This window comes from Equus przewalskii, chromosome 11 (genome assembly GCF_037783145.1).
Source record: "Equus przewalskii isolate Varuska chromosome 11, EquPr2, whole genome shotgun sequence".
Taxonomy (NCBI): Eukaryota; Metazoa; Chordata; class Mammalia; order Perissodactyla; family Equidae; genus Equus; species Equus przewalskii.
Window position 1 is genome coordinate 5,932,181 of NC_091841.1, and position 24,260 is coordinate 5,956,440.

At 38.3% G+C, this 24,260-nt stretch overlaps 1 protein-coding gene across 17 annotated transcripts in view; it reads right to left on the reverse strand.

The window, feature by feature from the left end:
- Positions 1 to 24,260, reverse strand: part of LRRC4C (leucine rich repeat containing 4C) — a 1,166,764-nt gene that overhangs the window by 66,538 nt on the left and 1,075,966 nt on the right. For 8 of the 17 annotated variants that reach the window (XM_070563801.1, XM_070563796.1, XM_070563800.1 and 5 more), the window contains one exon: positions 3,904 to 3,999. The exons of 8 other annotated variants lie outside the window; for them this stretch is intronic. The gene's annotated coding sequence lies outside the window, so the exon portion shown is untranslated. Of the gene's footprint in view, positions 1 to 3,903; positions 4,000 to 24,078; positions 24,160 to 24,260 lie in introns of all 17 variants that reach the window. One more of the 17 variants, XM_070563804.1, reaches the window with a different exon arrangement.

Consider the following 24,260-nt stretch of genomic DNA (forward strand, 5'->3'; position numbering starts at 1 on the left):
CCTTTCTTGCTCAGAAATGACCAAGCTCCCCTGTCCCCACTGGAGTGAGAGCCCTATAGCTCAGCTCACATTTCTACTTTCCACAGAATGGATCTATCCTCCAATCCAAATTTTCTTAGCACTAATTCTTTGCATGAATCTACTGTTTAGGCAAGTCTGAGCTGCACAGGACTCTTGCTATTCCACCACATTTTCCCTTTCTTTTCATTCACCTTCTACTCTGTCATCCTCCATGAAACAGCCCACAGGCTCTGGCTCTCTCTGAATTCCAACAATATTGATTATAGCAATCACTTTGTTTCTTAGAATTAATTGCATTAGACAATGCTAGGGGAATGTGTTTTATCTCCATGACAAAACTGCAAGCTCTTGGGAGGCAAAACTATTTCTGGTACTAAATGTTTTTTAGGGCCTAGCACAGTGTTTCATATCAAGTCAGCATGGGATAAGTTCATCCATTCATCAAGCGAGGATTATTAAGTACCTATTATATACCAAGCACTGTGCTGTAACTTCAAAATACAACAGTGAACAAGATAGATATTCTCACAGAACTTATATTTAATAAGAATAAGACAATTACTTTATCAGCACTTTCAATAATGTTGGATAATGTTTCAATAATGTTGGCTAAGTGGGAAGATGGGGAAAAGCTCATGTTCTAGAGGAGGAAGTGGCAGCCACAGAGACGGTGAGGTTTCCAATGGGCTCTTTATACCTGCTAACATTTGCTCATTGAATGGATCAGGGAGAGAAGGAAGGAAAGAAAGGAGAGAGGAAGAGGCAAGTATTAAAGGTTTGCAATAGCATGTTCCTGCACTTTAGTTACATATAAACAAATACAGAAATAAATACAAAGACAGACACTTTCATACATACAGCCTGTCTACCTACATACTTATCATGAGAAGAGTAAGGTCCGACTCTAACTCATAAATCTACACTAATCTATTTTCAGCAGAGATTCACCACAACAATTCCATTACACACTTGAATTAGTGGAAATCCAAACTCAACGGTTCAATTACTCTCCTTACTCGATTAACAATTGTTATGAGATATACATATCTTCAACAAATATTCTTTCTTATAATATCAATGCAAATGTCCCCAATCTACATGTCAAGATGGACCACAGCACGTAATCAGTTTTGATATTACTTTTTTATTCCTTTGAGAGAGTTAAAGGAAGTCCATTTTGAAGCTCAAATAACGTTCAGTTTTAAATTCCAATTCTAGGTTAAGATTTATGCCAGCTCTTATTTAGCATATGCAGCCATCCGTGTCCATAGGCCTTTCTGGTTCTGAAATATGGAATAATTCTACATGTATTTACATTCATCCAGCCTGCTTATTCAGCAAGCTTTCTAAATAGATGCTGGTTTGCGCCAGGGTAATAAACGGAGCTAAGGGGGACCTACGAATCGGGGCACAAGGTCAGAAATGGACATTCTCATAAACTGATTATAGTTTTTCTCAAAAGCTGATTACAGTATTCTTGATTATAAAATTACAAACTGTAGATAGGATTACCTTCTGTAGGAATCTTCCTAGAAGGAGGTGAGGGAGGGTGCTTTGCGGATCTATGGGAGATAATTGCTCAGGCGGTCCAAAGTCAAGGACAAAGATTCTAAGGCAGGAGCAGGTCTGACATGTCAGAAGGACAGCAATGGGGGAAGGAGTTGAAAGTTGAGGGTAAAGGGTTACTTTTCTTTGGTTGATGAGGGAGAAGGGGTCCGACAGCATAGGGCCTTTGGGGACATTATCAAGAATAAGGTTTTTACCCTGATTGAAATGAGCCATTGGGTTTTGAGCTTCAAAGTGATTTGACAGACTCTTATTTAAAAGGATTCTCTTTTTCTTTCTTAATTTAGCTTGAGTGAGTGATTAGGCGAGAATATACCTTACCTAGTGGAACAGAAGTGACTCATCATTTTACAAGAATATTAAGTTTCTAGAGTTTAATTATACACTCCCCCTTTAAGATTGCCAAAATCTATCTGATTCTGGCCGGGTCTTTTAAAATCTGTTATTGATTCTGCTGTTTCCCTTGTGGGAAATTTTCTTGTAGAAAGTGCAAGGAACTACAAAATATGAGAATCAGCCTCCGATGTTCTGCTAGATGACCCCAGGAATGTTCTCTTGTTTAACCCTCACAGGAGTCTGTGAACAAGGTGCTATCTTCCTAGAAGCGAGCAAGCAAACTTGGAGACCATAATTGGCTCAAGGCCACACAGCTAGAAATACAGATGATGAAATTAGAACTCAAGACCTACTGCTAAGGTGGACCTTGTGTATTTCATGCTGACACAATGTTCCCTGCTTAAGAATTAAAATTCTTACATAACCTTTAAAAATAAAAATTCTAGCTTTGCAAACAATCTTTTGCAATTTTGATAAGCATGAATCAACACCACAGGACCCTCGGTTGGCCAGATGAAGCTTGATTGCTAAATCTGTACTCCTGAGGGTCGCACTTTTTTCTCGTTTTTTTCCACCAAACTATAGCCATTCCTGAAATGTATACCCTCCGCAAAGTAGCCAGCTGAACAAACCCTTATGCAATAAGTTGGGAAGGAGTATGGTGTATGCATTTATGTGATAAATGCACATGTGCACAAGTGCGCAGAAGAGGGAGAGAAAGGGAGAGAGAAAGATGTCTTGATTGTGGCCAAGCGAAAGTGCGGCCACACTGCCCACCACTGCATCTCATCCCAAGGGTACACAAGGCAGAAGACACACAGCAACCAGCCTGCCCTTGTCACCCTCAGCCTTGGACCTCACACTTGGCAGTGGGAGTTGCTTACTAGGACCAACCTCATCTTCTTTAGAGTTCAGCTTGCAAATGAGATATTTCAAAACATCAATCTACAGAGTTCCTGCTTCTCTCCTAATCATCTCTCATCCTTTCTCTGACTCATTCACTATTTTTATCTACTAATTTTTATTTGGTGAGGAAGATCAGCTCCAGGCTAACATCTGGACAGTGCGTGGGTCCACGCCTGGGATCCAAACCCACAAACCCCAGTCACCGAAGCAGAGTGCGCAAACTTAACCACTATGCCACTGGACCGGCCCTATCGTTCACTATTTTTTTAAACCAACTTTGTTCCCCTGGAGAAAGGAAATGCATCACTCTTACTGGATCCAGCAATAAAAGTAAACAAATCTTTCCCTCTACTTCAAAGAAATGAAGGCTTTCACTTTTATCTTCCCAAGCAGACTAGAAGAGAGAGGCTTTCTTTTTCTTCCCCCTCAGCAGTGGGAGTGAACACCTTCTATTCAACAACTCCATCCATGAACTCGTGGCTTCGTTCTCAAAGGGTCAGTGAAGTCCACAGAGCCCACAGAAGTGCCGATGTGAGAATGACCCACAGATCCCTAGCCAACACTCAGATGTCCATTTTGAACAATAACTGCTTTAAGAATTCATAACTAGGAATAGAGGAAAATCAGTTCTGGAGGGAGCAAAGACTTTAGGATAGGTGTTTGTCTCCATAGCGACATGGGGGAGGCAGAGAATCAAATTTAGGCTGAACTACCGGAGGGTTTGGGAAGGGCAGAAAAAGAGGAAAGAAGTTACGAGGCAGCGGATTCAACCTCACGTGGACCTCACTGCAAATAGTTTGAATCATCCCTTGCATTGAGTTACAGGGCTGTTCAGATGAGGAGGATAATAAGGCTAAATTAGCACACAATATTGGCTAAGAACTCAGGTGTTAGAATCACAAAGATCTTTGCTCAAACCCCAGTTCACACACTTAGGAGCTATATGATTTGGGGCAAGGTGTTTAACACATCCAGGTCTCATTTTCTAATATGTATAATACAGTTAGATAATCATAGAGTAGTTGGGCTCATTAAAAAAAACCATGTGTGGGAAAGGCTTATTCAATACGTTACCTGGGCAGCCTTCCTCCGAGGGTACCTGGTTGACTCCAACAAAAACGGCTCCACAGTAGACTAGCCAGGGGGAGGCGGTGCAAAGAAGGCAGGGGTCTGCAAGGAATAACTGATTAACAACTGTGTTCCCATTCACAAATTAGCACCAACTTATCCCCTAACCTTGAGAAAATTACTCAATCACGAAGAAGTGGTGTCAGCTGGTGGCAAAGCCCAGGCAGGGAGAGGACATCTGAGTTATAATTCTCCCTCTGTGCCCAACAAATTACGCTGCCATGACAGGTCACATAACCTCTCTGGACCTCATTTCTCTTTGTGTAAAATGAATGAGTTGAGTTAGACTAAATGTAGACGCTCCAAATTCTGAAACTCTCTTTGGGCTTAATTTCCCTGTTAGAGGAGAGACCACTTCTGACTCTGTAAGCATGACAGCATCTGACAAATATCCCCACTTCCTGTGTGATGGTCGATTATCAATTCCAATTATGAGACCAAAAGAGGAACAATCTGAAACCAGCCTGCAGGGATCTGTTCCCAAAGGGAGGGGGTGAAGCTATTAAGGGTAATGATCAAAGCCTGGCCATTTACTGGGAGGCTGTTAGGCAAATTCGCTGCTTTTCTCTGGGATCTTTTCCCCTGACCTAGTAGCCTGCAGGGTAGGACACAGAAGAGGGCTCAGCTGCTTCTCCCACAAAGACAAATGGGTCTAAAATGATTCGCACTTACAGTGTTAATTATGAAATCATCTACTTACTTTTTTGTCCTTCTTTGCCAATCATTCTAAAAATAATATCATTGAAACACTGATTTACTTGCTGTGCCCAATTGAACACCCCAGGAAAATCCTAGCCACTGTAATATTCGAAAATGCCCCTCTAAATTAGTAAGCCTTGCAGACTCTATTGGCAAATTCAATCACACTTCTGCCACTGGTATTATTATTTGTCATTCCCTTAAAGAACTAGAGTTCACCCCCCTTCAATTCCAGTCAGTCTGAAATGATATGAAGATGCTGTGAGTTTTACAGCAGCAACTCCATCAACATCAATATACAATAAAGAACCCCGAAGTCTAATAAAAACAAAAGCCCCAAACAGTATCTGAAAAGCTTTTAAGAACAGAATAAATGCACTAGTGATATTTTCCTCTCCTGTTATCATCACAGTTCTTAAACAATAGTGTACAGGCGTCACTGGTATTTATGCTTCCTTCTTCCATTCAGGTGCAGAAAAAAGGAGGAGGATTTATTAGATTTAATTAGCTCTATAATTCCTGAGTTTCCTTAACCAAATGAGGTAGTTTGTTACTAAAAGTGGAAGTTGGTAATTTTTTATGAGGCACCGCCTAATGTTTCTACCTAATGTTGATTAATACAACTGCAAAGAGATGAAATTTTAAATCTCTGGGTTCTACAAATAGAAAATGAGAAGTAATTGGGACTCCTGGAGGAAAGCCATATAGAAGCCACAATGAAGGAAAAAGGGATTATTATGAAACAGGATCTCACTTGGGAATGGCAATTCTGATGCTAGATTTTAGACCAATCCGAGTTTCAACACTACAGATGCAGGGAGGTCATCTAAACTGTGGGAAGGTGCTGACGGGGCGCCATTCCTCTAGATGAGTGAAATTCCTTGTGAAACCCCCCTTCCTGCTCTGTTTAGCTAAAGGACGGACACAGGAAATTTCAGATTTGTAAAATATTTTAATAGAGATCCTTTCTAACTGCACATTCCACACCGGACTTCCAGCTATAATATTCCCATTATTTGTTTGAACAATATGGTCTTAACCTTTTCCCCAGCTTGACTAAACTTTAGACAGGCTTCTTCCTGACTCTAGGACTCTAAGTCATCGTCCTCTTCTTGCAGCATTTCCTTTAGAAAACTTGTAATTAGAAATCTTTTCTCTGCCTCTTTAACATATAGATCTTTTTAAAAGCCACTTGCCAGTTTTCAACTCAGAAATGTCTTTCTCATGGATCTGGGAACCACCTTTTTGAAATGCAATCAACGAAGGAGTTAGTACCCCTATCTCCCAATTTCAGTGGGAGGAGCAGAAACCTACTTCCCTGGGCACCTTGCTCCAAGTTGTGAAACTACCTCCTGCCATAAAGATACGGGAAGTTTATTTTTCCTTTGGATGAAGCCAATTAGCAAACAGAGATTGCCGATGACTTCCCCCTAATGTCCTCCAAGACTTTTTCATTAGCTCACATCAGCCCTTAAAAAAACCCCGACCGCTTCTTCTTCTGGAATTGAGTTTAGATTTAGTTGTAGCCTGTTTCTTATTGCAATAGCCTTGAATAAAGTCTTCTTTGCCTGCTTTACTTTGGCCAGCACAATTTTTGCTTTGACATGTTCATCCTGCCCACGTTTGAAGCTTTCTGATGATGAGCGAGGGTTCCAACACCTCCTTGAGCACCCATTCCTTCCTCAATTATTCCTGATCTTAGACAATTTTCCCTTAGAAGGATCCTCAATCTATCGTATTAGGAATTGTACTGACCAACCCTGGTTCTGCCCATGGGGTCCATATTGTACACAACTTTTAAATGTCTAAAGAAAACTTCTCTTCTCTAGATTCGGCTTCCAAGCACCTTCACAGAGGGCTCTGAGGCTTAAGGCTTGAATTTGACTTTGTCAAAGGAACTCCCTAAGGGAATGTTTGAGGATATAGTGCCTCCAGGTCCAGAAGAGGCACCTGGAGGGGGTTTTGTTTTACCTTGGGAAAATAAGAACATAAAACAGCACGAAAGTCAACATATGACCCATAGATCAAGAGCCATCAGAATGAATGACAAATTCATTCAGTTTTCAGTAATGCTTTCGTGACCTTACAAATAAAAGCAACCTTTTGAGGTTTGAGTAGCCCAAGGTAAGGATACCAAGATTCCTTGTTGCTTTAGTCTCCTAAAACCATCAAGGAAAGATACTACACATTCAATTTGGAGGGTGAGAAGGATAATAGCTGGTAAATTCTTTCCTAGACCACAGTGAAAACCTTGAAAAATCTGTAAAGTTCATAAATTTGTTGTTCTTTTATTCTATTCCTCCCTGGCAGACTTTGCCATACATATTCATACCCTTCCTCCCCAACTACTTGAAGTTTCTCCAGTTTAAGGTCTAGGTATTTTCCTATTCTGGATGTTTTCCAATATTCTCACCTCTATCAAAATGTTTTCATTCAATGCCCCATTCTATCAGGCATGGTTTCAAATTAAGGGGCAGCCAGTCAATCAAGCAGTCAATCGAGTTCTATTATTATTTGATTGGGTAGGTTTTTCATCCAAGAAAACACGGTTAAGATACAAGGGGGCACACTTGGCGTTCACTCAGGGAAGGATCATTACGTGCCTTTTCCTTAATCTAAGGTTTTTACATCCATAGTCTCTGCTGCTCCTTCCCACAGCCCCCTTCTGTTCAAAAGTAATCTCTTTCTTTCTACAACCTATACAGTATTTTATTTGTCTTTCTTATGGAATACGCTTTCAAATTTATTTTATCATACTATGTTGTGATAGTACCTTCTCTCCTAGGCTTAGGGCCCCTCAAGGGCAAAGCTATTTAGCTTTATATAGCCCGTAACAATCAGCACAGTGCCTGCCACATAGCATATCTCAATAAATATATTGAAAGGTAAAAATTGAGAAATTAAGCCATGTAAGACAGAGAGAAGAATTACTATTTATTACCACTTTTCAGGGAGGTTAAGCAGTTTCCCAATGCTTAATGTGGGAGACATCCCTCTTGACTAGCGAACATACACCTGATTATGATGACTCTGGATATGCAATTACACCTAGAGTTCCAAGGTCTGTGGCCGCTGGAGATGTGTGTCAATTCTGGTTATTTAGAGGGGCACACTAAAATAAGCCTAAATCATATTACCTATTGTTAAATTTTAGCATGTGTGTGTACATTTATGTGTATGTGTGTGGGGGGGAGGACCAAACTTGCATTTTAGTAGCTCTCATTCTGTTCTGAACAGATAGAACTTATCAATTCATTTGATTGAGCTCTAGAAAGAATGACTTCTCTATTACAGGCAACAAATAAGAGCTATAAATCTGGGGAACAGGGGACACTGCCCACATTCACCAACAAACAAACGAAATCTCAGATCCTTCATTTGCAAGAAACAGTGGTAGCAGCCCTCTATATTGCACAATTCAATCTCTCAGGCCACAGATATTTTCAGCTGTAGAAGAAAGACAATGTTCATGAACTCATTACCTAATCTTGATCAATCTTAATATACTGTACAAAATTGTTGGTGTAGGCAAAATGGCTTTTTTTCTTTGATGTTCCTACAAATGGATTTATTTGGAAGTAGAAATGAGAAGTTTGAATGAGAGAACGTAAACACAGTTGGAGCTGCTTTCTAAGCTCTGGGAAATTGTGAATCAGGCACAATCCTGCATAAAGCCAGACACCATGGCTTTAAAAAATAAAAGAGTCAAGAGATTTGCAAGACCTACTTTTCTGATAATTAAAACATCCTTGATTTCCCAAAAAAGAACTTTAATGAGTCCATTAGTCATACCAGATACCAATAAAGGCCTGACTTTAGCAGCTAAGTGTATAGTCATGGGTTCACCCAAGCTGCTGGTCATCTTAGGTACTTAATGATGTGTTAAGTGTTTCTATGTCACTTGACTAACTCTTAAATGAGGAGCTAGGACCATAACAATAAAAAGAATCAGACTTAGACTTCAATTAAACTTTAAAGATAGCATTCCACCCAGTCCCACAGCATCTTCTACCTAGGGCAGCTGGAGGCACTGAGCCTCCTTGGAGCACTCCCAGTGAAGGGAATTGTAGGGGAGGAAGACATTTCCTCTACCCATTCTATTCTAGGTCCTTCTGGCTGGACAACAAATTAAATTCACATGAGACAGAATAACAGGAGATAAATTCAACAAAGCTTTATAACATGTATACATGAGAGACACCCAGAAAAACTGAGTAACTCATCAAAATGGTGGAGGGTCTCCTCTTAAATACCATCTTCAGCTATAGACAAAGGAGGATGTTGAAGGTGGGTAGAATCAGTTATGAGAGATTACCAGGAAAGTACAGTAAACAAGAGGAGCATTATTATTGCAGATATAAGTCCTTGCCTTCCACATTGATAAGAGTTTTTAGAGATAAGGTGTTCTTCCCCTCCTTCCTGATACAGAGAGGGAGACACCTTTACAGATGGAGATTTCCCTTACAAATGTAAATGTTTCTTAACAAATGATAAGTTCTACTTTTCAGAGTTTCTCTCATGTCTTCAGTTTTTAAAAGTAACCAGTCCAAAATAATCCTTATGCCAAAGAGATGTGTTGGGGTGGCCAATTCCAGTCCCCTACAGAATCTACCTTCCTGGGAAGCCCACACAACTGTTACTTGGCTCTCCATGTCTGACAATGCTACTGGACACTAGGGAAACCTCTCCTACAATTCGACATCAATTCATGTTCTGCCTGTAGAAGTTCCTAGAACATGTCTAATTGTTCTATATTGTGTTAAAATAAATTTTCAGAAAAAAGGAAAATTATGACTCTCATAGCATATAAAAATGCACATATGCTCAAGAATTTTATTTTCCTTATATGATATGAAGGAACCAAGAAGATATTATACCAGGTCAAAGTCAAAGATACGACAAAATTACATGGAGTACAGGAATGTTGAGCTAAATTGGAAATGAAAAAACCCTTATTCTTCCACTGGAGACAGGGAAGTCAACTTAAATTCTACTGGATAAGACAGAATTTGCTGTCCATCCGCTACCTACAATTTATAGAGGTGCAAAATAGCTCAAAGACAATAAACAGGATGGGAATTGAACAGCCTGGATGTGTATACCACAGATCATGAATAGTTTTCCACTGAAGTACTATTTTTTAAATATGGAAATAGAATCTTAAATGTGTTAAGTAATTTTAAGTGGCAAAAAAAAAGCCTGAAAACTGAGAGCTATTTTTTATACATATTTAGCATTTATATATGCCTCTTAGTGTGAACATCTATTTATTTTATTGCAGAAATATTAATGTGTTTTATTACAAGTATTGCCCCAGATGCTTCCGGAGGTGTTACACAATATATACTATATTCACCTATTAGCGTCTTAAAAATCAGAAATCTTTTGGAGCCTTAAACCCATATAGACCCCTAGCGAAGGTATGCTGGTGTGCTGGAGTCAGCTTTACGCCTTAGTCAATTGTATGCATCTCTTGTATCTCTTCCCAACTTCACATTCAGTAACTCCAATTTGGTAGCTTGAAATTAGTGAATGGTGGAGTATTTATTTACACAAGAAAGTAGGCAAATGCCACAAATAAGAGCTTTCTTGTCTGTGTCTGTGTGTGTGTGTGTGTTGCTGAGAGCCATTTGTTGAACATTTACCAGTACACCACTGCTCCCAAGGGTTTCAGATAGGGGGCTGTGCACTTGTATCCTAGCAATTTGCATGGGATGTGTGAGAATGAATAAGCTACATTTCCTATCCTTAAGGAGTTCACAGTCTAGAGGAAAGCTTGTGGTCTAGTAAATAAATTTACATATTTATAAATGTAAGGTTGTTCTAGGTTTCCAGCTTCCCCAAAGGTGGCTGTTTCACTACAGACTTGTACTTACTGTCCATCATAAATTGGTTAAATCTAAGTCAATTCAAGAAATATACTAGAGTGTGAAGCCACTAGACGCCTCAAAGAATATAAACAGTAGATCATGCAGAAGATTTAATTGGAACGTGAAAGCACACATATTTTACTTAGTAATCACTTGTGATAAAGGCTAAAAGCTTCCCTTCAAATAATGATTTTTAGAGAGAAAAGATTACATAATCAAAACACTATTTGTGAATTTTCTATTTTCTCCATGCTGGGAACATTAGCCTTGTCTTTAATGAGGAATTTTTTCATGTAACAAAACATATTTTCAAATACTGACTATGTGCCAGGCACTTTGCTAGGTATCCAAGTTTCAACAATAAGTAAGCTTTGCAATCTGTTCCTAAGGAACTTTTAGTCTAGTGGGAAAGAATAATATAAGCATATAATCATGATAATACACTATGATGCCTGATAGAATTACTGAGCTGAATACAGATAGAACCAATTAACTCTATAAGAAAGAACTCGGGAAATCCTCTCAAAGGAGACACTATGAAGAAAAAATAAGACTTCGTCAGAGAGGAGAGAAAGGGCATGCTAGTCAGAGGGAGTTGTCAAAACAAAGTTCTACACACTTACGCAATATAGGATCCTTTCAGAAAAGATATGAGGCAAGTACAAGAATGGGATTGGGTATTTAGATTTCTATATATCTTCAAGACAGACAACAAATGAACTTAGAATTAAGCTATAGTGTTCAAGGATTAATTGTATACAAAAATTCCATTAAGCAGAAGAGAATATAAAGAAATGAAATCTCTTGGATATCCAGGTACAAATTTTAGGGCTTATAAGCTTTCGGAGCTGATCTGTCTTCTCTAGAGAGTAAGCACCTTGAGGACACACAAGATTTGTATTCATATTTTATCTTCTGGACCTAACTGAAGAGTTTCACACATGATAAGCAATCAAATAACTGAATTGATGAAGGGAAGAATAAACCGTGAAACACAGAAATGGTCATTTCATTTTCTAGTTCACTTTGACTGCTGTTGCATGCCAGCTGCATTCTTCAAAGTGCTGGAATTAGCTCCCCTCTGGGTCTGAACAGCTCTGATCTCTCCCTTTGAACTCATCTCCCACACCTCTCCCTTTCCATCCTGGAAGTCCAGCCACTTTGTACTCTTTGCTCTTCCTGAGCACAGGGAGGAGAAGCATCTTCGAGAACTTTCCCTTGAGGGCATTTGTATTGCTGTTCTCTCTGCTGGAATGCCTACTCTGATCATCTTGTCAAAAATAGTACTCCTCGTCATCCAATACTCTCTAGTCCCTTACTATGCTTTATATTTACCATACCTGACATCATATTATAGATTTGTTTATCTTTTATTTCCCTCATCAGTAGGTAAGCTCCATATTGGCTGACACTTTCTGTTGCTCTTTTTTCTTCCTTGGTGAGGAAGATTCACCCTGAGCTAACATCTGTGCCAATCTTTCTCTATTTTTCGTATGTGAGATGACTCCACAGAATGCTGACAAGAGTTAAAATAGTTTAATTTTAATACGTGCCAGTTGCTCACCCAAAGACCACTTTCCTTTTCTTCCTTAAAATCTTAGTTTTACTTTGGGGCCTACACTGGCTCCCAAATAAAAGACTGTATTTCTCAGAATCTGCTTTACCGAGGTGCAGTTATAAGACTAAGTTCTGACTGAATACAATATAAGCCAAAGTATCCTGTGGGAATTCCAAGAATGATACTTTAAAGAAGCAAATGCAGATTAAAGACGACCTCATAATGTCCTTTCTCCATTTCCCCTTTCTGCTTCCTGGAATGTGGTCACGGTGGCCATAACTTTAGCAGCCACTGTGGATCATGTTTGGATCTTGAGGCTGAAAGCCTTGTGCTAGAATATTGGAGCAGAGACACAGAAGAAGCCTGGATCCCTTACGATTTTGCATAGCCATCATACCAACTCTAAATTATTTCCAAACTTTTCCATGAAACAGAATAAGCTTTGTGTGCTAATGCCACTGTTATTTTTAGATTTCTGTTAAATGCATGAAGTATAGCTCATATTTCATGCGAATATCTTAAAATATCCTTAGAGTCATGTTTATTTGCCTGACAAGGCACTTACCAGATTGGGTAGCGAATGTGGAAACCATGCTTCCCAGACTCAGTAGGGAGTCTGGGTGATCTAAAGAAGTACTATTGTAGCATCACTATTCTTATTGCAATTGTTGATATATTCACCACCTGCTTAGGTAACGACATCTGTTAATTTTCATGATTTCACTAAGTCCTACATAAATATTAATTAAGCACAATAGCTCTGAAAACAAACTAAATGCTTGTTTTTGCGGATTTAGGAGCAAAGCACTCAGGGTAATTACAAGCTCAGATTGGAAACTTCTAGTAGTTTATAAAAACACACAACTTTTACAGGACCTAGGCAAGATAAACACAAGGAAAACAAAAGAATTGTAAGAGCATTAAAAAAATCTCTGAAGCTACTAGGAAGCTAAATATTTGGGAATTACAACTGAATTATATCTATTCCACTATGTACAAAGAGTTACATTGGGGCTTTGCTCCCACTGAAAAGATAATAATACCCAGTGCTTCTAACGGTATCCACTACGTATGGCATTCCCCCAAGATCTTTACATATAGTAAATGTAAATTACATATAAGCTCTTTACATACAATAAATGACACAAACATCACAGCAGCTCTATGAGGTGGATGCTATTATTATCCTTGTTTTCCAGATGAGGAAATGGAAGTGCGAAGATGTTACACAATTTGCTCAAGGTCCTACATCTAGTAAACACTGGAACCAGGATTAGAATCCCAGCAGGGTAGCTCCAGATTCCACATGCTTAGCCATCATACTATGTTGCCACCCCAAGATGACTGTGAAGAAACAATAACTTGGGGAGTGATCACCAAGAAATTCTAGTGAAATGGCTGAGTTGGAAATACTGCCGACTAAAGGAAACTAGAAAATAATGCCCAGGCTATAGAGAATGGCATTTAAATCTAGACGTATAAGCCAAACATCTTGGAACCAGGATGCCAGCAACAATTGGGAGTGTTTTCCTGTCCTGCCCTTTTCATAAAAGCTGACTGTACTGTCACACTTAAAAGCTAAACTCAGCTTAGAGCAACAATTCTCAACTCACTTGACAAAATACCAGTGGACCAATATTTTGAAGATGTGTCACGTAATTTGTTATAATAAGGGCTAGAGTAGCAAAGTTTGGAAAGAATATCTTTATTCTTACAATTAGAGGATATTCAAAGTCCTACCCAGCAATAGTGTTCTCACTCACTTGCATTTTGATCTTCTTTGAGTTTTGCTTTTGCAAAACGAATGACATTTTGCCTAATGTGATGTAACTGGCCATTGCCGGCACCCATGGGGATATGTTGGATAAGCATGGTCTGTGGACAAGTTGGGGAGAAATGGTGTAGTGGAAAGAATACCAGTTTGGAGTCAAGAGGCCAGGAATCTTGGCTCTGCTATTTAGTACCTAAATAATATGAAGTAGATTACCCCATATTATGGTGACATCCCTTTCCTAGTAGGCAAAACAAAAAGGGCATTAGGTAGAACATCCTAATCCCCAAGATCTGCTTCCTGTCATAAAATCATGATGTTCTGGTACATAATTCCCCTACTCACAGAGCTGTGAGCATAGGCAGATCTCATCTCAACGAAAGAGTGAGAGTGAAGCATTAAATTCATATGCCCAAATTCATATGTTGCAGCGCTAACCCCATAACGTGACTGTATTTGGAAATGGGGCCTTTACAGAAGTAATGAAGGTTAAACAAAGTCATAAAGGTAGAGCCCTGATCCCATAGGAACAGTGCCCTTATAAGAAAAGACACTCTCTCTCTCCCTCTCTCCGCTGTGTGAGGACACATGCAAGAAGATGGCCATCTGCATGCCAGGAAGAGAGCTCTCTCCAGAACCCAACATACTGGCACCCTGATCTCAGACTTTCGGCTTTTACAGCTGTGAGAAAATAAACTTCTGTTCTTTAAGCCACCTGGTCTGTGGTATTTAGTTAGGGCAGCCTGAGAAGACTAATATACTCCAAAGGTTTTCTTTGCTGTTTTTATTAAGCCACGCGTAGTCGGTGTGTTCAAAAATACCTGAAAAATGAATGGAAGAACAGTTGAAGAGTTGAGCTCACATTTTATATTAGATGCTGACATTGCTGCTCCCTGGAGTTGTGGGGTGCACAGCCTGCATGACTTTACCTGGTGCCCCTTGCAACTGGCTACACAATCAACACTAACTAATAAAAGTAAACATGCCTCTGGGTGCCAAATGCTTAAATTGCCACCCTCCAGGACCACGACAAGTCATGCCATCACTACTCTTTCTCTTATTCTTTCTATCCTGTGCCCACTACAGCATCTCAACTTAGAGAACAATTTTAAAAAATGCTTTAACAATTCATCTTCACTTAAAATTCTTCACACTATCCCCTGACATAAATATTCTCTCCACTTTACACAGGAGAAAGGTGAAGTTGAGAGCCCTGCTGAGAGTCCATCAGTGTCCAAGTCAAAGTCCAAAGTCAGGCCCCTCGTCACTGTTCAGTGCTCCTGGCCTTGAACCCTGTAAGCATGCTTGTATATCCATCTCTCTTACCCAGCACTTGCACATCTACTATTTTATCAAGTTTTAATAGATTTCCCAGAAGCCTAATAAATTTCAAGATTGCAAGAATTAGTTTCAATAGATGCAGTGGAGTCTCAAACATGCCCAGCAAAAGTAAATTCAGCCCTTGGGGGTGCCATGGATTAGCTGCATTAATTGTGGTCCAGATAGTTCTTGGAGCTACAACAGTTGTTGACAACTTGAGGAAAATTCATTAGATTGATTAGTCCAATTAACTCAGAAACTGACATACAAAAACAGGCAGGAAACCCCTGCTGGGTCCAAGAAATAAATAAAAGCACCCTCTCCCCCTCCCCTGGCCTTGACTGCATGAATACAAAAGGGCTCATGTAAATTTCCCCAAGGAGTGAAAACACTGGGAGAGTCTGGGAAAGGACCAAGCTCAGGACTGGCTCAAGAAAGAAACAAAGAAAGAATTAACGGCCGGGAAGGCAAAAAGCCTAAGGAAAGAGCTCAAAGAATGGACACTCTTTGGCAAGCCCAAAGGCCAAAGAACTGAGAGAGAAATTTGCAGAGCACTCAAGAAAACTTGGAGGGAAAAGGTCTGTGAGTCAAGAAACATGGCCTTCTTTGTTCCAAGCTGATAATGGGATTAATCCATTTTTGTGAACAAATGAGCAAATAAAAATAAGATGGAAAATCCCCTTCTTATTTAACTGGATCTATTCTTATACGGTATTAAAAAGATTTAAACAATTACTATCCAAACACTGATCCTTTTTAATACATTACGTTGGGGTGCCATTCTCATCATCCACTGCTTTGGATAAAGTTTTTACTTAAGTGTAAAAACAAATATAGTCCTCATCTCCTTCCTTTTCCTGTTGCAATTCTTTTATTTATTTATTTATTTTTACTTAAATATATAACTGCTAAAGCTACAGATTTCTACTATGACTAGAACCCCAGCTGTACTGCGACTTTCACATTTGCTGCTAAAATTTGCATAATGAGGATGAACCTGACTATGTCACTTGGGGTGGAGGATGGATGATAGAATCTGGTTATTTTGTAGCCATCGTTAGCCTCCACTTCTCAGGGCTAAAATGCCTGCTGGTTTGTTTTCCAAAGTTAGCCAGCCACAAAGAACTTGACACCAACAAAACACTGATTTCCCTTATCCTCTCCCCGATTATCCATGTTCTGTGAATCAAGCCTTGGCCTAGGAGGTACAAGGTGGCACCATCTAGGCTTTTCCTTTTTGTCTGGCTAGGCAATTTTTTTTCAGGACAAAGACAGGCTTTCATGATACCAAATGGATCATTTGATTAGAACAGGCTAGTTCTCTCTTAAAAATGAGACTTAAGAAGTACAAGATGGGAGAGAAGGGAGCAAGGACAGCCAGAAAGAACATGGAATTGCAAGAGAAAGACCCAGGGGATTCCTAAAACTTAAAAGAACAAGCATAAAAATCTTTCTGTGAATTTCCTCAGTTATGAAACAAAAAGTGAAAGTGAAAACAAACAGCATTATCAACATACCTGTCAATGTTGTACATCACAAAGAAGCAAAGCTGGTAACAAGTCATCAGAGTAATGGGAAGACCTCAAGTTCTCTAGGGGGGTGGGGAGCACAGGGATGGACAAGAAGATGCCAAAGTCAGTCTTTTTGCAAACACTGATTACAAGCAGACAGCTGCAATCACAGAACATCTGAGCAAATCCAGGATCATTTTCAGTTCTGGGGAAGGAAGTCATTAGGAGGTTAATCAATTTTCCTTTAAACTCATTAATAATGGTATCTGGTTGCACATAATCTGCAAATTATGGAAGATCAAAATTTAAAAGTGTTGTGGTTGGAAAGACTCAAGGAGCACAAGATTTAGAAAATCTATTTTATTATGCTACATGGAATTAACATGCCAAGCAATGTCTTCTGTTCCCCATTCACATATGCAGAAATTTGGATAAAATGATTAATAATAGCTAGCATTTATTGAGTGATTTCTCTGTTCTAAGTACTTTTGCTGTTTGTTTATGTGGATTATCTCATATAATAATGACTTTATAACATACTTAATATTACTATTCCCATTTTATAGATAAGGAAATTAAGGCCTAGCAAGAGTAAGTAACTTTAGTAAGAAATAGTAACCACAGCGAGTAAATAGCAAAGCCAGGACATAAAAATATTATTTTTCAGATAGTAATTGGATAGAGAGAATGTGATGGAGGGAACATAGATTTTATAGTCAAAAAGGCTCTGGGGTTGAGGCCTAGTTCTATCATGTACTAGGGGTGTACGTATTTAGGCAAATTTCTGTATCTTCTTAATTTCCTTATCTTTAAAATGAAAGCATTACTAGCTACCTTGAAAGTTGGCTATACAAACTAAATGAGAATGCACATACAGTGCATAGTATATATGTATAAAGAAATAACGATAATAGCCATTCTTCATTGTTTTGTCCACACAATGAACTTATTGAGTGACACTCAAAAATGACAGACAGCATTACTATTTCTATAGAGCCTGGCACATCAGTGGACACTCAAAAAATGTTAATGGATTTTCTAATCATTTCTCATCTCTCTTTATACAAAAACTATTCAATAATGACATATATAGCTAGCTCAGTACATAAAATAAGAAAGTAAATTAAGAAGACAGCAATTCAACATACTGCAGTTTAACTGAAAAAAAATATGGTTCTGCACATACATTTTCCTGACTAAAAATAAACTTTGGAAAGAGGGCATTATAACTATCCTTATAAAGCAATCAGTTTCCTTTTAAAAATGAAGTCATAGGTAAAGCAAAAATCTAAGATGAAAGTCTATTAAATAGAACCTAAGTGTCAACATGTGTGGAAAAGGTTTAAAATGTGATAGATATATTTCAGTGACGTGAAATTCAAGACAAATCCGAATACATGCCATGTCCTTAATATCCTTTATAGTTTAAGTGACTAATGCTCTTTATTCTAAAATGTTTTGCCTTCAGATCTCCTTCTGCACCATGACCTATAATTCTTTTTTTTTTTTTTTACAAATCTAGATATAAAAATTGGCATAGTTTCTTCCACAACGTGCTTTCCACTAGATTTGAATTTTAAAGATAAACTCAATTCCAAGAAAAGTAAACAAGAAATTTACTGGCACAAGGAGAGGCCTAGAGAGGATTGTGGTCATAAATGTTAGTCAGTGGGGTAGGGAAATGAAGTCCACAAGCTACTTAGAGAACACACAACATTTAAAATTCTAGACTCAATTATGAAATACATATATGGCCTGATAAAATATTCTAGCTGACCTGCAGGTCAACAAAGGGCTTTAAAGGAACTAAGAGGCTCTTAGGGGTTTTGAATCTTAAAACTTGAGACTAAGAATTTATAGATATACATTTATATAAATATATACAACAAATAAAAATAAAATATATAAATAAATATATATAATGTATATTTACATAAATAAATTGTACGTATATTTAATTAAAGCCAGGGTAGAGCTCCTGATTCCTCCCCAAGGCCATGACCTTGCAGGTCTTATTTCCTGCCTTTTGTGCTATATTCACTCTGTTGCGTCCACACTAGCCTTCATGCCATTCTTCTTTCAAGCCCAGGGGCAGCCACCTCAAGGTCTCTGCGCTTCCTAGTCCCTCTGTCCAGGATAATTTTCTTCTGGAGGCTCTTTCACCTCTTTTTTACTTAAATGTCTCCTAAAGATGTCTTTTCTGACCACCCTCTTTCTTGCTGCAGCCACTCCTCTGTATCCTGCCCACCTCCTCATATAGACTCTGAACTCTTATAAAACCATCTAGATCTTTGCTTGACAATATGGTAGCCGCTATCCTCATGTGGTTAAGTTTAAATTTAAATTAGTTCAAATGCAATTAGATGGAAAATTCAGTTCTTCAGTCATACTAGGCTTATTGCAAGCATTCAATAGCCACATGTTGCCAGTGGGTACCATAGTAGGCAACATAGCTATAGAACATTTCTGTCACTGAAGAAATTTCTATGGGACAGTGCCGCTCTAGAAATGTATATACTTCATATATTTGTTTGTTTATTTTCATACTCCCCTCTACCAACCCACTCATGGATATACTAAATTATAAGCTTTAAAAAGGCCAGGACTTTGGTCTGTTTTGTTCATTGCTTTATTCCCAGTGCCTAGAATAGTCCTTGGTCCATAGCAGATATTCAATAAAGATCTGCTGAATGACTAAATGGATTAAAATAGAACCCTTGCTTATTCCCCTAAAAAAACCTCAGAAATAAGACAGTTGCATCACTCCTCCTCTGAGGGAATTTCAACGCACCAAATCACCCTCAGCTGCATTCCAGCAGGGCTACTTTATATGTTGCTTATAATTGTCCAAATCCCTCTGAATGGTAAATCTTTTAAGACTATGGTTTCCTGTAATCACTTGTCTTCTGTGCTGGAGTGAGAATCACTGAAATGTGTCAAGATTTATGGCAGAGAAGTCTGTCAAATCCTAAGCCTGCCAAAAATTGTTAACCATCATAAAAGTTTTAGGAGTTCAGCATTTCATTTAAATAGGCTTTTCATACCCGCAGCAGGGTAGATACATATAGATTACTGGCGGATGAAGGCCATCAGTCAATCTCTTTGATTTTACAGCTTAGATATGCATTTGTCTTGTAAAAATCATTTTTTATTCCTAATTGTACTCATTAGAATGGAGGCCTATATGTGAGTGATCACTACCTTCTCTGGGTGACCTTGCAAGGAACACTAAGTAGTCCTGAAATTTGAATTCATTATTATCAATACTCTACAGGATCATTTGATATGTATTAAAAATCCATATTATTAGCCAAAGCAACAGCTTTCAAATGGAATCTAAATTTAAAAAGCTGTGAATTTTTAGCTATTGAATTCAATTTTTTAACTTTTTGAGAACTGAGTTTATTTTTGTCATTTTTTCTTACTAAAACCAGAATAGAACTTAATGGGATATTAAAAGGTACACAAAATATTTAAATAAAAATGTCTAAAAGGGAAATCATACATAATGTGTTAATCCAAATACAATCCCTGTGAAAATTTTGGCATATTTCTTAGTGTTTTTCAATTTATTTCCATCCCTGTTTTTTAAATACTCCCTTAAGATTCTATGTATCTCTAATTTACTTTTCTATCTTAACACCACAATAGCCTTGGCATTCAAATGTTTGACAGTTCTTACTTTATTTCAAATGTCCCTGACATGTAATGATTTGTATTTTCTAAGCCACAAATTTGAATCATTCAGGCAGTGTGAATAATTTAGGCTGATGAATGAGGCTATTAGATTGCCCATAATCTGGACCTTAATATGGCTTTTTTGCTCGGTACTCATGGCTGTGTATGAAATAACTTTCCTTGATGGTGAGGATGTCACTGGGAGGTAGGAGAGCACAGTAAAGAGAGCCAGTCAGATGTGAGCTCAGACCATGCTTCCATCCTTTCATTCAGTCCACAGATATTCATTCAGCCAGGCATCATACAATCCTCTGGATATACAAATAGCCAATTTTGGCTAGAGCTTTCTACATTTTTGGTGCTATGCTAAGTACTGTACCTACGTACCTCATTTGAAGTAGGGTAATAATATGTAACTATTATTATCTAATATACAGCTAATATGCTATTATCTCTGTTATATAGTTGATAAAGCAGATACATGGTGAGAGCAAGTAATTTACAAGTGATGGAGCAATGACGCACACTCAGGCATTCTGACTTCAGTCTCTGTCCTCTTAACCACCATACTTCATTGCTTCATTTGAAGTGCTTGATCTCAGGCAAATTATTGAACTGCTTTGAGCCTCAGTTTATTCTTCTGTATGAAATAAAATAAAGGACAACTCAAGATTGCCTGGCACATTGTAAATAACTACTAAGGGTCAGCTACTATTGGTATATTATCATTTAAATTGCAGGCAACTCTGAAGGGAACAAGAATTCCTTGTGAATGTCAAGAATTTACCGTATATCATAATCATGTTCCCATGGCATTAAAACTTCTTTGTAAACCTAATTTTAATGACCCGAATAGTCCACATGTGGATGTGTTATAACACATTTATTCATTTCCTCTAACCTCTGGGCATTTAGATTGCTTTTGAATTCCGTTTTCACTTGAATAAAGCAATGGATTTTAAAGAAATTATTCCCATCCATTCGATAAATATTTATCCTTCACCTCCCATGTTAAAATCCCTGTAACAAACTTCAAAACACAATGAGTGCTCATATTGGATTAGGCTGAGTCCACATGGAAGATGCCAGGCCAGTGCTGTGCAGACTCAAAGGAGGGAGGGACTTCACTTAGCAGGGAAGATCAAGACCTGTTTATAGGAGGTGATAGCAGAGTTTCAACAGGAAGATGACGTGAATAGATCAGAAAGAGTACACGGAGTATGAGAGACAGTGGGAGAGGCAGAGGCAACACTTTGAGCAAAAGTTGGAAAGTGGCCAAGCATAAGCCACGGTTCAGGAACAGTGAGGAGTCACCAGCCTGATCAGAGCAAAGGCATATGTAGGAAATGGCTAAGAAATATAGAAAAGAAAATACAAGAAATATAATAAAACATAAGAAAAAGGTTAGAAATATAGACTGTCTCTTTACTATTATAGACTTTGAGTGGCAGGATAATGAGTCCACCCTTCATTATATTTGCAATGGGGGAAATCATGACAGATTGCCTTGACTCCAGTGGGTGCTAGTTAAAGTGGCAAAAACAACATCACATCTTATCATGTCATCACAGAAGCAATTGAGGCCTGAACTGGTTGGGATGTAAGAGATAAAATACATGGAGAAATCTTAAAAAAAGAAAAGTAAAAGAAAGGACAGTAGCATTTAAGTCAGCATACGGCAAAGGAACACAAACGCTAGTGTGACCCAGGGATTCAGAGCAAACAGAAAATATCAAGCCAGTTGGATGGTCCCTTTCAATATCATGATCTTCTCTTCCATTGCAGATATAAAGAGAATCCAGGGGGATCAGGCAGGATAAAGAACCTGGAACTCACACTTAATATAGGTTTGGGTAACTACTTCTGCTATTTCTTTTTTTGATCTCCTTAAGAAAGGACCCTCCAAGCCTGGGCTCAGAGTGTCCATCCAAAGTGAGATGTGGGAAAGGCGCCTTTCTCATTTGCATTATTGGACAACCATTAGAGCACACGCTATTTCAAAATGTCACCCAAGAGAACAGACAAGATACCAATAAGAGGTATATCTGCAGAATGAAATGTGCCAACCACAATTTTATCTGCAGTGCCTTTTGGGAAATTAATTCTTTGCCTCCTTTCCAAGACCTTCCATTCATGTATCCCTTTGCAAAACTAATTATTTTTAAATGACTGCATGTTTTCCATCCAACTGTAAGGAGTCTTCAGTTTCTAAAACTTATTCTACAATGCTTTAGCTTCCACCTGCAAATGAATTTTTTAAAAGGTTTTCTCTACTAAGTTTTTTACTTAGATTAAAACCATTATTTAAATACACTGAGACGTAGTTTGTAAAAATTAAAGGTAGTTTTGAACGGTATGTGTGTTTGCGCATGCGTTTTACACAAAGAGATCATTTTGGGGATTAGAGATATGTTTTATCCCATTTAGCTTTACATTCCTCAAGTGATTCAGCTTCCAATATTTCCCACGAGATGACTTTTGAAATCCAAAGCTTTTTATTTTATGGAGGCTTTCAAATACTCAATAGCCTCCACATTCATTAAAATCCTTATTATATAGTGTTGATGTGGGTTACATATAATTCTGGTTCCATTTAGCATTTATATATTTCAACATGTGTGTATCAATCCCCTCTCTATAACTTGGGTTTGATTTAACAATCTTTGTCTATTTGTATATGCCCTCAAATCCAATTCTTCCATTATTTGCCTGGCTTCTACAGCTTGCTTCAATTTACACTTTTCAACTTGTGGTACTCATAATAAATGCAGAATGACAAATGCAATTTATGAAGACAAGGCAACATAGCCCAAAGATCGTGATCTTCAGACTCACATAAACCAGATTCTTAGTCCAACTATTTTACTCACTATCTATATATATGACATAATAACCTACTGTTTCCTATAACTCTTTATTTATTGACTCATCTCTAAAATTCAAATAAGAATAATAATTTTGGGGGGGGGGGGTGAGGAAGATTGGCCCTGAGCTAACATCTGTCACCAATCTTCCTCTTTTTTCTTGAGGAAGATTCACCCTGAGCTAACATCTGTATCAATCTTCTTCTATTTTGTATGTGGGATACTGCCACAGCATGGCTTGATGAGCAGTGTGCAGGCCCATGCCCAGGATCCGAACCTGCAAACCCCAGGCCACCAAAGCAGAGCACAATAACTTAACCGCTACACCACTGGGCTGGCCCCAAGAAAAATGATAATTTTTACCTATAGATTTGTTGTTAGTATTAAACAGATAACATAAGCAAAATGTTTAGCCTGCATGCACTAAATATTCAATAAATTACTATCATTTTGATCCCAAGACACCTTCCTGGTTCACCATTAACAAGTAATCCACACCGGTACACTTCCTTTGCTACCACTTCTCTTAATTCTAATGATACCATCTGCTGTGTTCTTTGTTATGCTGTTTTAGTTGTTATTTAAAGAGCCACCTGAAGGCATAATGTTTTCTGGTCCACCAGTCCTGGCGTGTCAGATAAAAATGACATGGGACAGAAGCTAAGAACTCATACTCTTCCTTCATTCTTCCCCTCCTAGCTAATGTTGACTCCTTTAAGCCTTAGCTTAAGCTAAGCTTTTTTGGGAAATAGTCCAAGAAACTATTGCACCCCAAATTCAGTTAGGAGAACTTTACGGAAATCAGTTCTTTCATATTCGCACTGTATCTACCAAACTACAATAGAATTACCTCTCTGGGTCCCGTGCTTCAAAAGACTTGGAGCTACTTCCTATAGAGCGCATGCTTTAACCCGTTTTGTCTCTCCATCACCTAGGAACAACGTGACATAAAATAAGCACTGAATGAATTAATAAATTATTCTGAATGGAAGCCATCAACAACACAAGAAGACTCATGATATCCATTCATTT